The sequence below is a fragment of the Castor canadensis genome, chromosome 9 (assembly GCF_047511655.1).
Source record: "Castor canadensis chromosome 9, mCasCan1.hap1v2, whole genome shotgun sequence".
Classification (NCBI taxonomy): domain Eukaryota; kingdom Metazoa; phylum Chordata; class Mammalia; order Rodentia; family Castoridae; genus Castor; species Castor canadensis.
Window position 1 is genome coordinate 102,552,542 of NC_133394.1, and position 13,378 is coordinate 102,565,919.

At 33.5% G+C, this 13,378-nt stretch overlaps 1 long non-coding RNA gene across 3 annotated transcripts in view; it reads left to right on the forward strand.

The window, feature by feature from the left end:
* The window catches only part of LOC141410971 (uncharacterized), a 212,099-nt gene that overhangs the window by 187,797 nt on the left and 10,924 nt on the right, over positions 1–13,378 (forward strand). For 2 of the 3 annotated variants that reach the window (XR_012435799.1, XR_012435798.1), the window contains one exon: positions 1–13,375. This exon is cut by the window's left edge and continues 16,547 nt beyond it. The exons of the other annotated variant lie outside the window; for it this stretch is intronic. This is a non-coding gene — a long non-coding RNA (uncharacterized lncRNA). Of the gene's footprint in view, positions 13,376–13,378 lie in introns of those variants that run through there. 3 annotated transcript variants of the gene reach the window in all.

Sequence of the window (13,378 nt, forward strand, 5' to 3'; positions counted from 1 at the left end):
TCTATGAAAATTTGAAACAAATTCTACAAAAAAAAAGCACCACCTTTGATTTATAAAATCACTGAGAATTAGTAATTTTCTTCATTTTCTGGTAGGAAAATAAGAAGAAAAGGGTATGAGAACAGAAGTACTAACAAAACATTTTACAAATATTCTGGGATTAATCAAAATCAAATAATAATTGTTATTACTATAAACATTTTATATATAATTTGCATGAAATAACTCATTTGCATTCTTTTAAAAGCATTTCATATTTTATTTATATGTTTATTTATTTTATTGCTTTTACATTTACTCACATGTATATACATTGGGCCACCTCCCTCTTCCGCTCATTCTTTATCTCATTTCAACCTCAAACATGGGTCTAATTTTAAGAATTATTTATCATATTATTTATCAATATGTCCAATGGCAATTGGCCTCACTTTGTAAAAACATCTTATCAAAACCACAACTCCACTTTCTGGAACCCTATCCTAACCACTTATCACAAGCTCAAATTCTGCAGCATGTAATTTTGAATACCTTCCTAGTAGTGGCACTACAGCTCCCATAATGTGAATTCTTTACCTACTGCCATCAGTATAAAGTTGCAGTCATCTTTGACATTGATATTTCTTAAAAATTCTATCAATCATGCTTTTACCCATATGACACTAAATAACTAGTTTGACAGTTCCAGTTTGCTTCATTGTGACTCATGATAATTTCTTTAACCATGAATATTCGATTTTGTTTACAATGCCCTAAATAGTAATTAATTGTTTTCTTTCTTCTGTTCTTGCCATCTCTTCCTTCTCCTCTTCTCAAAAATGGCAAAAAAAGTTGTGTGTTTATTACAGCCATTGATTAAAAAATTGTATATTTTACTAAGGAGACTCAATCATTTTACTACGAAGTGTTTTATTTAATTGGAGACCAATAAGTCTTTTATCAACTGTTTTCACCATGGTTTGTGTAAAGGTTTGGGAAGAAAAGGCAGCTAAAGGTCAGAGGAAAAGCAAGGAGTACAGTGTTGCCTCAGGTTAATGGTGACCTCGTGAGTTCCACAAAATGATTTTAGAACTCCAAGACTGAAAGATAAGTGAATCAAGGAGTTCCATATAGATTAATATGGCTGTGCTCTCAGATGCTGATGCTCAGGTGTCCTCTTCAGATTTGTAATAAATCACTCACAGTAATTTGACAGAATACCCACTAACTTTAATACTTACAAATATCCCTATGCTAAGCTCCATGAATTGATACAGACAGTAAGCAAGAAAAGTCTATTAACACTATAAAAAACCTTTTCTTCAAAAGTGATTATTTTTGTGATCTTTCAAATCAGAAGGAAACTCATTCATATAGAGTGCAATTTATACTAAAATGCATTTGACAAGAAGCTATTTTTGAGAAAGGGTCTTTCTGCAACATTCTGGCACCTTTTCAAACAAGGAAGAAGCAATATATGTTTTTGACCCACACATTTGATGGGTGTGATAAATTTCTTTGGTTTTCCTTATAACTTTTTCTTGGGCTATATCTTATAGCAAGACTCAGTTATATTTTTACTAATCATTGATCCAGAAAAAAAATGTAGCATACTTTTATGTTCTCAGCTTCCTTTTATTTCATATTTTAAATGATTAATTTCAATATTTGTTTAGCTAAATATAATCTGATGTTAAAGAATTATGCCAGGTCTAAGTTTTTCTAATTATCAAGTATTTTTAAGTGTATTTATTACTACTTTAATGAATTGTTGATGTTAAATCAACTTTTAATTATTTAGAGTGAATTATAAGCTTTATCAACAGTCAGTTCTTATTGTTCATCCTGCCAGTAGTTGTTTAAACAATAGTTTTAGTTTTTCACAAGGCAATATTTTAAGAGAAGCAAGAAATACAAAGCTCCAAATAATTTTCATTACTAATATTAAATGTTTCAATTAAAGAGAAATTTGAAATCAATGACAAAACAGATAATTCTTATATCCTAAACACTATTATTAACACTGAATAAGAGATAATCTCACCATACTATTTACCAAATTCTTGTCCAATAAATTTAAAAATCATCCAAGTCATAAAATAATCTTAGGGCCTTAACCTTGGGAAAGATGGGGTGCAAGAGTGCTTTGTAGGTTTCAGTTGCCTTTTGCTTATATTAATTTTGGTTCAGAAATATTCACACATTTCTGCTTTTTCTATGAATTACTCATTTTTTTTCTTCTCTGCAAGAGTACAAAAATTATTGTAAGATAACAATTCAACCAAGCATAGAGTTTTTTTTATAACTTTATTTAGGTTGAGATGTAGTCAGACAATCACGATACCAGCAACACAATCACATTATGTAATAAACATGTCTCTACTTCTAAAAGTTTTTGAATCACTTTGCCTTTTTTTAAAAAGTAAAAATACTTAACAAGTGATCTTTTCTCTTAGTAAGTTTGAAGTGCAGATACTATTGCTGTTTATAGGCACTACTTAGTACAGCAGGTAAATAGAAGGTATGCATCTCACATAATTGTTGCACCCTATTGAACAGTCTCCATTCCTCTTCCAGTATTTCCTGACAACTACCATCTACTTCTCCTTACATAAGTTTGACTACTTCAGATATTTTATATAAATGGAATTTTTTTAGTCCTTCCCTTTTTGTCACAGACTTATTTCACAGAGCATAACATCTTCTAGGTTGATTCATTTTGGTCCAAATGATAGAAGTTTTTTTCTTAAGACAGTGGTTTGTTTCTGGGTCTTCTATTCTATTCTGTTTATCTTCATGCCTGTTTCTGTGCATGTTTTCACTGCTATGTCTCTGTAGTACAATCTGAAGTCAGGTATTTGTGATGCCTCCAGCATTGTTCTTTTTGCTTAGTATTGCCTTCAGCATTTCTAGTCTTTTGAGCTTCCAAATGAACTTTAGAGTTGGTTTTTCAACCTTGGTGATGAATGTCATTGGAATTTTGAGGGGATTTCATTGAACATGTAGATTGCTTTTGGTAGTGCAGTGATTTTCACAATGTGGATTCCAGCAATCCATGAGCATGGACTGTCCTACCATCCTCTAATGACTGTTGATTTTTTCCTTTAGTGACTTATAATTTTCATTGTATATGTTGGTCACCTCCTTTGTTAAATTTATTTCTAGTTATTTTAACTTTTTAAACTATTGTGAGTGATATTGTTTTCTTAATTTAATACCAAGACATGAATCTATGCAACTTCAATCATGTGATTTTTCACAACTAGTTCAAAATACACACTGGAGAAAACCTAGCCTATTAAACAAATGGTGTTGGGGAAACTGAATTTCCACCTGTAGGAGACTAAAAGTAGATCTCAGTCTCTTATCTTCAACTACCATCAATTAAAACTGGATTAAAGATCTTAGTATAATATCTGAAACTGATATTCCTTCAAGAAAAATTAGGGAACACACTGGGCAACATAAGCATAGGTACTAACTTTATGAATAGAAACCTAGTAACTCAGTAACTAAGAGAGATTGACATAAAACTAAAAAGCTTCTGCACAGCAAAGGCAATGATCACCAGACTGAAGAGATAGTTTAGAGAAAGGGAGATAATTTTTGCCAGCTATACATTTAATAAGGTATTAATAAACAGAATATATAAGGAGTTCAAGAACTAACCACCCAAACAATCAACAACCCATTGAATAAATGGGGCAACTGAACTGAACAGAAAATTCTCAAAGAAGTACAAATGACCAATGAATATATGAACAAATGCTCAACATCCTTCATTCTAAAGGAAATGCAAATAAAAACATTATTGAGATTTCACTTCACCCCAGTCATAATGGCTATCATCAATAACACAAGCAACAACAAATGCTGTTGAGGATGTGGGCCAAAAGGAGCATTCTACATTCTTGGTGGAAATGTACATTACCGCAACCACCATGAAAAACAGTAGAGGACTCAAAAAAACTACAAATAGAACTACCATACAATCCAGCAATACCACACCTAGGCATATATACAAAAGAACGTACTCCAGGATATGATAGAGGCACTTGTACACTCATGTTTATTGCAGTGCTATTCACAATAGCCAACAACCCAGATGACAACAACTGATGAATGGATTAAGAAAATACAATGGAGTTTTACTTAGCCACAAAAAAGAATGAGATTATGCTGTTCGAAGGCAAATAGATGGAAGTGGAGAACATCATGTGAAGTGAAGTGAGCCAGGTTCAAAAAGTCAAAGATCACATGTTTTCTCTCATATGTGGAAGCTAAACCTACAAGTTAAATGTATACATGAATACATATATATGTATATATATATTCATATGTGTATATATATGCATACATGTGTATATACATATGAATATACATTTATATAGTGAGAGATAGCGAAAAAGACTATTAGTGGGTCTATGCAGAGGATGAAGAGAGGCAAGAAAGGGAAAGAAAATTTTAGAGGATGAAAAATATTTAAACAACATATATAATATAGCATAATGTACCATTATGCCATTGAATATTAGGGAAGCATGATGATAGAAAAATAGTAAGTAATGGGGGGTTAATTTGATTAAAGCATAATATAGGAGTCCTGAAATACCAAGGTGAACCACCCTTGAACTATGAATGTAGACTTAAAAACAAATGAAGGGCAGGAGTGTAAAATGGGTCTTTTCCAAACGTAGGTATCAGTGGGAGGGTGTTTGGCATAAGGAAAAGGAGAACAAGTATGAATATGGTGGATGTACTTTGTAATCAATGTGGAAATTTTTCTAAGAGAGGAAAGGGGAAAGAAGGAGAATGATGGAGGGGGGTAAATCTAAGATATATTATAAGTACATATGTCAGTATCACAATGTATCTTCCTGTACAACTATTATATGCTAATAAAAATAATAATAAAGAGACTAGACTAACTGGTACTCTATTATATGTATATTTATTCACCTGTTGATGAACATTTGATTTGCTGGCATATCTTGACTAATGTGACTAATGTATAATGAACATGGGAGTATAGATACCTCTTTAACAAAGTGATTTCATTTGCTTTGAATACAAAACAACCAACACTTCAAAATTACTATTTAAAACAAAACATGATCCATCATTTCAATACAGATTTCTAGATGTTTGACTGCCAATAATACAGCCATAATCACTAACTAGCTGTGTAGCATTGAGATAATTGATTAAATAAATACATCATTAGCACAAAATCTACAACTGCTGAGTTGATTTCAAATAGTTTGTAAAGTTCAAAAACTGATAAAATGCCAACATGATCAATTGCATAAAAGATTATAGAACATACTCAGAAAGAAGACTCTGGCTTATATGTTGTGCCTCCACTTTTACATCTACTACAAATGTACTGTAGCATCTGTTTAATTTAAATTTTTGAAGTGAAAAATCTGGACAATCTTACTACCACCCATCGTCAGCAGATTAAGTATTTGTGAAAAATGTCAACCTAAATTTTTGTCATCAGAAAATTCATTTCAAGAGTTTTACTTAGCAATAAAGAAAAAGGAAATTATGTCACTTTCCAGAAAAAGAATGGAACTGGAAATCATCATACTAAGTAAAACAAGCCAGACTCAGTCAGAAAGAAAAGTATCACATATTTTCTCTCATATGCAGAATCTAAGTTAAAAAAGAACATGAAAGTAGAATGGGGACTATTTGGGAAGACTGGCAGGAGGAATAAGAGAAAAGGGAAAGAAATGTGGAGGTAAATATGATCAAATTGCATTATATGCATTTATGAAACTGTCATAGTGAAATACATTATTTTATATGATAAAAATGTGAAAAAGAAAACCCATTTCAAAATACTGTTAGGTTACATTTCACCACTCTGAAGCTGTAATGAGCTTTGAATTTGATTTTAGGTTCTAGTTTCCTATAGTAGGAAAGTTTTATGTTTCATTAATGTGAGCTTTATAATAGAGCACTTTTATTATGCAGTCCTAAGTCAACCACAAGATTGTATCAGATTTCCTGGTACTTTTTATTGAATGCACTAAGAATAACAGGTGTCCACCAAGAGAATGAAAGTTCCAGTTAGAAAATCTTCATCAAAAGCCAGAGGAGTAAAAATAAAGTATTCCCAGATGTAACTCTACCTTAAATAAGCCTTGTAGTAATTAGGTTTCCATGATAAGAAAATTTCACTAGGTATTAGGAAGGGAAAAGACAAAGAGTGCTTGTAAACTCTTCTTGAGTTTTAACTAATACTTTGGGAATAAAGGATTTAATGCTTATTATAATGCATTTTCCTTTAATGTTAAATCCTATATTTTACATTCTTAGAATGTGACTTTTGTAATAAATCTACAAACTACCATCTAATAACAAATAATTTAATCTATTTATGATCTGCTTGTTGAAAAATTAGGATAAAATGCATTTGGGGAAACAAACACAAAATTCTTTAGCACTAACTTTTTGCAAAAGAACAGGTATGATGCTTTAAATTTGCTGAAAGCCTTTTATTGTTGCTGCATAGTCTTTGTATTGTCCTCAAATCACAATCTATGTTGATCGCATAAATAATGTGGTTTTGTCTATAATTAAAGTTAAGTTTTAACGAAAGTAAAAATTGACTTAGAGAAAATTGAGAGGATTTAGGGGCAGACCCTGGTATGGACCTCCCAAGGGCCCTGTCCAGAAAGTTCATAGTTCTGCTACAGATGAGTGCATGGCTGACACTTTCGAACACCTTACACACTCTATCTCAGATTCCTGTGCTGGTGTTGCCCTCTAGGGGGGAACCAGATCAGTGACTAGGGAAGTAGTAGAAGGAGTGCTTACCCATTTTGTAGAACACCATAATGGTGTGTTCCTCCAAGTTATGTACACACATTGAATCAATGATCTTTGTATGGTACAGTGCTCCAAAAAGATGGATGTAGAAGTCCAGGAATCAAGAACTGGCAGTAGTCAGTGTATGTACCATTTTTCCTGACTCACTAAGTCACTGAAGGACATTGCACCTCTCATCCTGCAATGGTAGAACATCTGTCCCTCAAGGGACACACATTCCCATGGGACACTAGTGAGGAGCCTCATTGAACTACTAGTAATAAATGTCACCTCATCATTTTGAGCTTTTGTATCCAGTCAATAGCAAACAAGGGTTAGAATTATCTAACATGAAAAAGACTACTTTACATAGAAGTATGGACATTATGTGCAAGTGACTTGGGCTCTTGTTGATGCCCCTGACCAATTATGAATAAGTAGAGCAGCAACTCTCAGGAGTTCATGGGAATTAGAAGGCAAGATATGTCAGCAATGAAAATATGTAGCATACCACCAGGTACACTGATAGAGATGGTAGATGAGGATGAATCACATTTGCAATCAACAAGTAAAGACGAGAATGGATGAGCACTATTTCAGCCCTAAGACCCACTTCATTGATGAGCATTGATATTTAGCTCACTAGTATCTCTCTTCTAAGTCTTCCTTCAGGAAGAATAGCTCTCTCTACAGGGGCTGCTTTTCAAGTGTCCATAAAAATTGAATTTATGTTGTGTAATTAAAGATGCCCTGCTCAGCACCAGAGAATGTGCTTAGCTACAGCCTCTAGTTGTTATTTCCAGCAGTGTCTACATGAGTATTCCAAGCTAAGGCAGCACTTATCCAGTTGCATCCTACAGGTAATGACTACACAGGTCAGAGGTAGAAAAAGCCACACTCTTCTCAAGTAGCACCCGTACTATGACTAAGAAGAAGGAGGTTCTGTGACAGCCATTCTACACAGCATACCTCTTCTAACAGCTCTCTTCTTTAGAAACCAAGGTCAGGATGGTTGTCTATTAAGTCTTAGACTGACAGTGCCCTCTAATCTTGAGGCACCCCTTTCCTACTTTCACAACTTCATTCCTTAATAAAAACCCTTTTTCCTTCTAACTTTGTCTCATCATCACATTATCAAAATAAATCTAACTTCAGTAACTTCCTATAGCTAATTGGTAGCAGATTTCAATATTTCTGGCAGAGAATATTCAAAGCATTTGCACTCATTACTTAACTAATGTGTTTGTTTACCTGTAAATATCTAAAAATAGTTTTTTTTTTTCAGAATGGAAGGCATAGGGCAGATTCTGTTCAAGGCAGTATGTTGGATACATTAGTTATTCATATAAGTATCTTGCCTTAAAAACTAATAGAATAATATGAGTGATAAAACACACTCATAAATACAAACGTGGTATTTATTGCCATAAGCATTTAATAAAAAATGTCTTATTAGTATTCAGATTAGCAAGTCATTGCATTCTGTTGAAGAATAAGGCAACTATCATAAAGGATGCTGTATTTGATTAGGGCTGCAAAGAAACATTGAGATTTAATTTGTAAAAGTTAGGACAGGATAAGCGTGTGTTCAGGTCACAAGTATGTCTTCTATCTTTTCAAAAATCTCAACACATATAACTAAACAGAATTGGTTTGTGTTTCTCATTGATTTATCAATAAGATATATAAATTATATTTTTAGTAGGGCCGAAATAATTATTTGTTGTCCAGAATAAAATATAAAGTGAAGGGACAGAGAAGAAAGTGAAAATTTAATTGTATGAGACATAACTGAATTTGAAATTTTACTTCCCCCCTTACTCCTTCTGATAATTCTATTTTAGGCTTTAGGTCTTTCCCATTATTCTAAATGGCAGAGACGATACATTGTCTTTCTCTATTTTTACCTGAAGACTTGTATAAAGTGAAATATTTGTATAATCTAAAGGGAAACCAGAGTAACAGGGCTTTCAGATCAACACCTTGCAATTATTCAGAAAAAAGATGCTTAAATAATTCAATATTCAAATGTTAGAAGTCCTGAATATGTATAAGAAAACAGGATAAAGAAGAAAAGGCAATGCAGTCTAAAACTGACTTCCTGAGAAGGAACACTATTTAAATATATGAAAAAGATAAGACTCATGCATAATTTACAGCTTTTGGCTCTGGAGCATCTGAAACCCATCCTATCATTAGAGAGTATTTTAGCATAAAAGTTTCAAAAGAAGGCAAGTTTCATATCTCACAGTGGAAGTCAAAACACCAGAAACACATTCTTCCAGGTTTCCATAAGGCATCAGGATTGCTATATGACCTGGTTTTAACTAGGTAATCTCCCCCAATCCTACTTTTGAGTTTTGAAGCAGGAGCTAGCTCCAAAAGAAAAGGGACAGTAAAGGAAACGTATTAGTTGTGATGGTGGCAGAGGCATGGGATACAGGTGAAGGCTTAGCAAAGAAACCTCCAGTGTCCCACAACAGCAACTAAAGCACTGGCCTCCACTGCAGGATACCTCTCCACTCAGGCTCCTGCTTCTGGAGAGATTCCAATTGGTTTAGCGGCTGTCTTTGTTTTCCTTGTTTCTGGTTATTCTCGAGCTTGACTCACTTTTCCTGCAATGTTGTTAGACACTAAATTCTCATTCCGTAAACTTGTGATCTATGTAAATGGTGCACTTGTCTTCTGCTGCTTCCTTCCAAGAACAGTGTACTAACAGGTACAGTGAGACGATGCATGAACAGATGCAGATGAATAAGGTAAATGAAACAGAACAGGTGCCTTGAGAAAGATTAAAAGGTGGGGTACCACTGGATTCTTTTGATGATTTCAACCACCACCTTTTTAGACTTCCAGCAAAACCTGCTATCGTATTCTCCAAATATACCTTGAATTTCTTCCACTACCATTAATATAACCTTTATTCAAGGCATATCTCTTGTCTATTTTAACAAAATTTGATGTAAATGTTTCTGCAAAATTCAAATTAGTAAAATTCTTCATATTGGAAGCTAATGGCTAGATAGGTTTAGATATCCAAGATGGAGACATCATTTAGGAAGCCAAAAATTTTATTTTCTATGTAAGAAAGAATTAAATATTAATTAGATATTCACTGCAGTGAGTTTTGCAAACTCTGCCTTTTTTCAGGCCTCAAAGTTGTAAGTTTATATCAAAAGCTTCAATCTCCTAATTTTCAATATATAGAGAGCAGAAAGAACTAATTCACTTATTGTCAAATTCTTTGGAAACACTTTGGTTACTGCTTTTTCTCCATATAGACCAGCTATCTTCAATTTGTTGATTGACAGAAATATTAGATTATAATTTTTCTTTCTCATTTTGAGCAAGTAAAGATATGCTTCCTCTATTTCTGTTTTTTAGAAAAAACATCACAATATAGCAAGACTGGAGAATTCTTATAACAAAATGAATATTAAAAGACTACAGAAGACTTCTTTTCCTAATTATTACCTATGTAACCAGTTTATAAGCTCATAAAATGAGTACTTTAACTCTTTTCCCATTGCTCTAGGAAGCATGAACTGTTCATTTGTTTGGAAGAATCTGTCATTGAATCGATCTGAGACTGTAGACTCCAATTTGTTTGCTTTCCTTTTTCCTTTTTTGTTTTGAGAAAAGCATTTACTTTAGTTTTTGGTGAACACATAATATGTGTAAATATTTGCCAGGTAAGATGTGATGTTTTGATTCATGCATACATTGGATATTGATCAGCTAAAAATAGCATATCCATTATGTTAAAGTTTTATATTTTTTATGGTGAGTACACTCAAAATCCTCTCTTCTGACTATTTTGAGATACACAGTGCATTATTGTTAATTTATAAAAAGTCTTCTAATAACATATTTAGTTCCTTTAGTAGATTTCAGACTATTCTGAGTTTTCCTTTCTTCTTCTGTCTTCTTTACTTTCAGATTTTCCCAGAAATTGGTCTGCTTTATTCACATTGTCAAACTTTTGGTACGCAATTATTGATAATGTTACCTCTATCTTTTTGATGTCTGAAGATTTGCAGTTACTTAATGTCAATCTTGATATTAAATCATTTTTGTTCTTTTAGCAATCAGTCCTACTGGAGTTTTTCAATTTTATTAATACTATATTTAATAATCAAAGTTTGGATTTCACTCTTTAATTACATTTATACTTATTTTGCTAATCACTACTTATATGTTTATAATTTCTTTAAACTTTCTATACTTAGAGAAATTAAAGAAAAAGTATATAAAATTATATACTGCTGCAAATCACACTTGAAAATTATTGGTTGTGAGTCAAGGAGTAGAGAAAGAATACAAATACTGATTTCTTCACCATGCCTTTTGAGATTCCCTAGATACAATTTTAGTTGAAAAATTGTTGAGAAACAGACTAAGCATATTACTCAAATTTATAGGTACTTGAAAACTAAGACTTCAAAAAATTCTGACAATACCTGAAGAGTTTTAAACTAAAGAGTTTTATGCAATTCCCATCAAAATCCCAATAACTTTCAGCACAGAGATTGAAAACTCTACCCTAAAGTTAATTTGGAAACACAAGAGACAGCAAATACCCAAGGCAATAGTCAGCAAAAAGAACAATGTTGGAGGTATCACAATACCTGACTTCAAAATATATTACAAAGCAATAGCAATAAAAACAGCATGGTACTGGCACAAAAACAGACATGAAGACCAGTGGAACAGAACAGAAGACCCAGATATGAACCCACACAACTACACCCAGCTCATTTTTGGAAATGTGCCAAAAATATACGATGGAGAAAAGACAGCCTCTTCAACAAATGTTGCTGGGGAAACTGGTTATCCATCTGCAAGAAACTGAAACTAGAGCCATGTCTATCACCCTGTACTAGTATCAACTCAAAATGGATCAAGGACCTTAATATCAGACCTGAAACTCTGAAGTTACTACAGGAAGGAGAAGGAAACACTCTGGAACTAATAGGTATAGGCAAGGACTTCTTCATTAGAACCCCAGCAGCCCAGCAACTAAGAGAAAGAATGGACAAATGGGACTTCATAAAATTAAAAAGCTGCTGTACAACAAAAGAAATGGTCTCTAAACTAAAGAGACCACTAGACAAGGGACTGCTAATCAGCATATACAGGGAACTTAAGAAACTAAACTCTCCTAAAATCAATGAACCAATTAAGAAATGGGCAACTGAACTAAACAGAACTTTCTTAAGAAATTCAAATGGCCAAAAAACACATGAAAAAATGCTCACCATCTCTAGCCATAAAGAAAATGCAAATCAAAAGCACACTAGGATTCCACCTCACCCCTGATAGAATAGCCATCTTCAAAAACACCACCAAAAACATGTGTTGGCGAGGATGTGGGGTAAAAGGATCCCTAGTCCACCACTGATGGTAATGCAAGCTGGTACAACCACTCTGGAAAACAATTTGGAGGTTTCTTAAAAATCTAAACATAAACCTGCCATATGATCCAGCAATCCCACTCCTGGGGATATACCCAAAGGAATGCAACACAGGTTAATCCAACGGATACTGCACACCCATGTTTATTGCAGCACTATTCACAATAGCCAAGTTGTGGAAACAATCAAGATGCCCCACTACTGATGAATGGGTCAAGAAAATGTGGTAAATGTACACAATGGAATTTTATTCAGCCATGAAGAAGAATGAAATCTTATCATTTGCAGGTAAATGGATGGAACTGAAGAACATCATTCTGAGAGAGGTCAGCCAGGCTCAGAAGACCAAAAATCATATGTTCTCCCTCATATGCGATCTTTAGATCTAGGGCAAATGCAGCAATGTTGTTGGACTTGGGTTACATGACAAGGGGAGAACATATACAGGAGGTACGGGTTAGATAGAAAACCCAAAACATGAAAGCATTTGATGTCCCCACTCCAGAGGAATTAATACAGAAACCTTAAAGCGACAGAGGTTATCATGAGAAGGGGATCAGGAATCAGTGTAAAAATCAGTTAGACATGAATCAACATGGGTCATAACACATGTGTACATGAAAACAATGCTAGGAATATTTCTGTATAGCTATCTTAAACTCAACTAGGTAAAACACTTTGTCTTCCTTATTATGCTTGTGTCTTTTCTTCAACAAAATTAGTGATAAAGGCAGAAAAGGACCTGCCTGGAACTGAGGGAGGGGAGAGTGTGAGGGGAGGGGTCAGAAAGAGAAATGACCCAAACAATGTATGCACATGTGAATAAATGTATAATTTTAAAAAATAAAAGAGTAGGCTACAAAAGAAAGAGTTTTTAAAGTGGAAATGGAATTTTTATCAGCTAAAGTTATCAGCTAATTTACTCAAATGGAAATTCCAAATTTGATACTCAAGAAATAGTAGTGTTAATATTTTATTTCAAGAACTTTTAGTAACCACAATATGTCAGCTAATATTAGAGTCAAACGTGAAGAATGAAGAAAATTATGGTGAAAATTATTAATGATAGAATTGTCTTTATCTGGTGTAAAAAAAATTGTGGAATGAGTTTTTATGTGTATTTTTATGTGCTTGTTCTTTTCTTTTCTTCTCCCACTGGCCTCTCC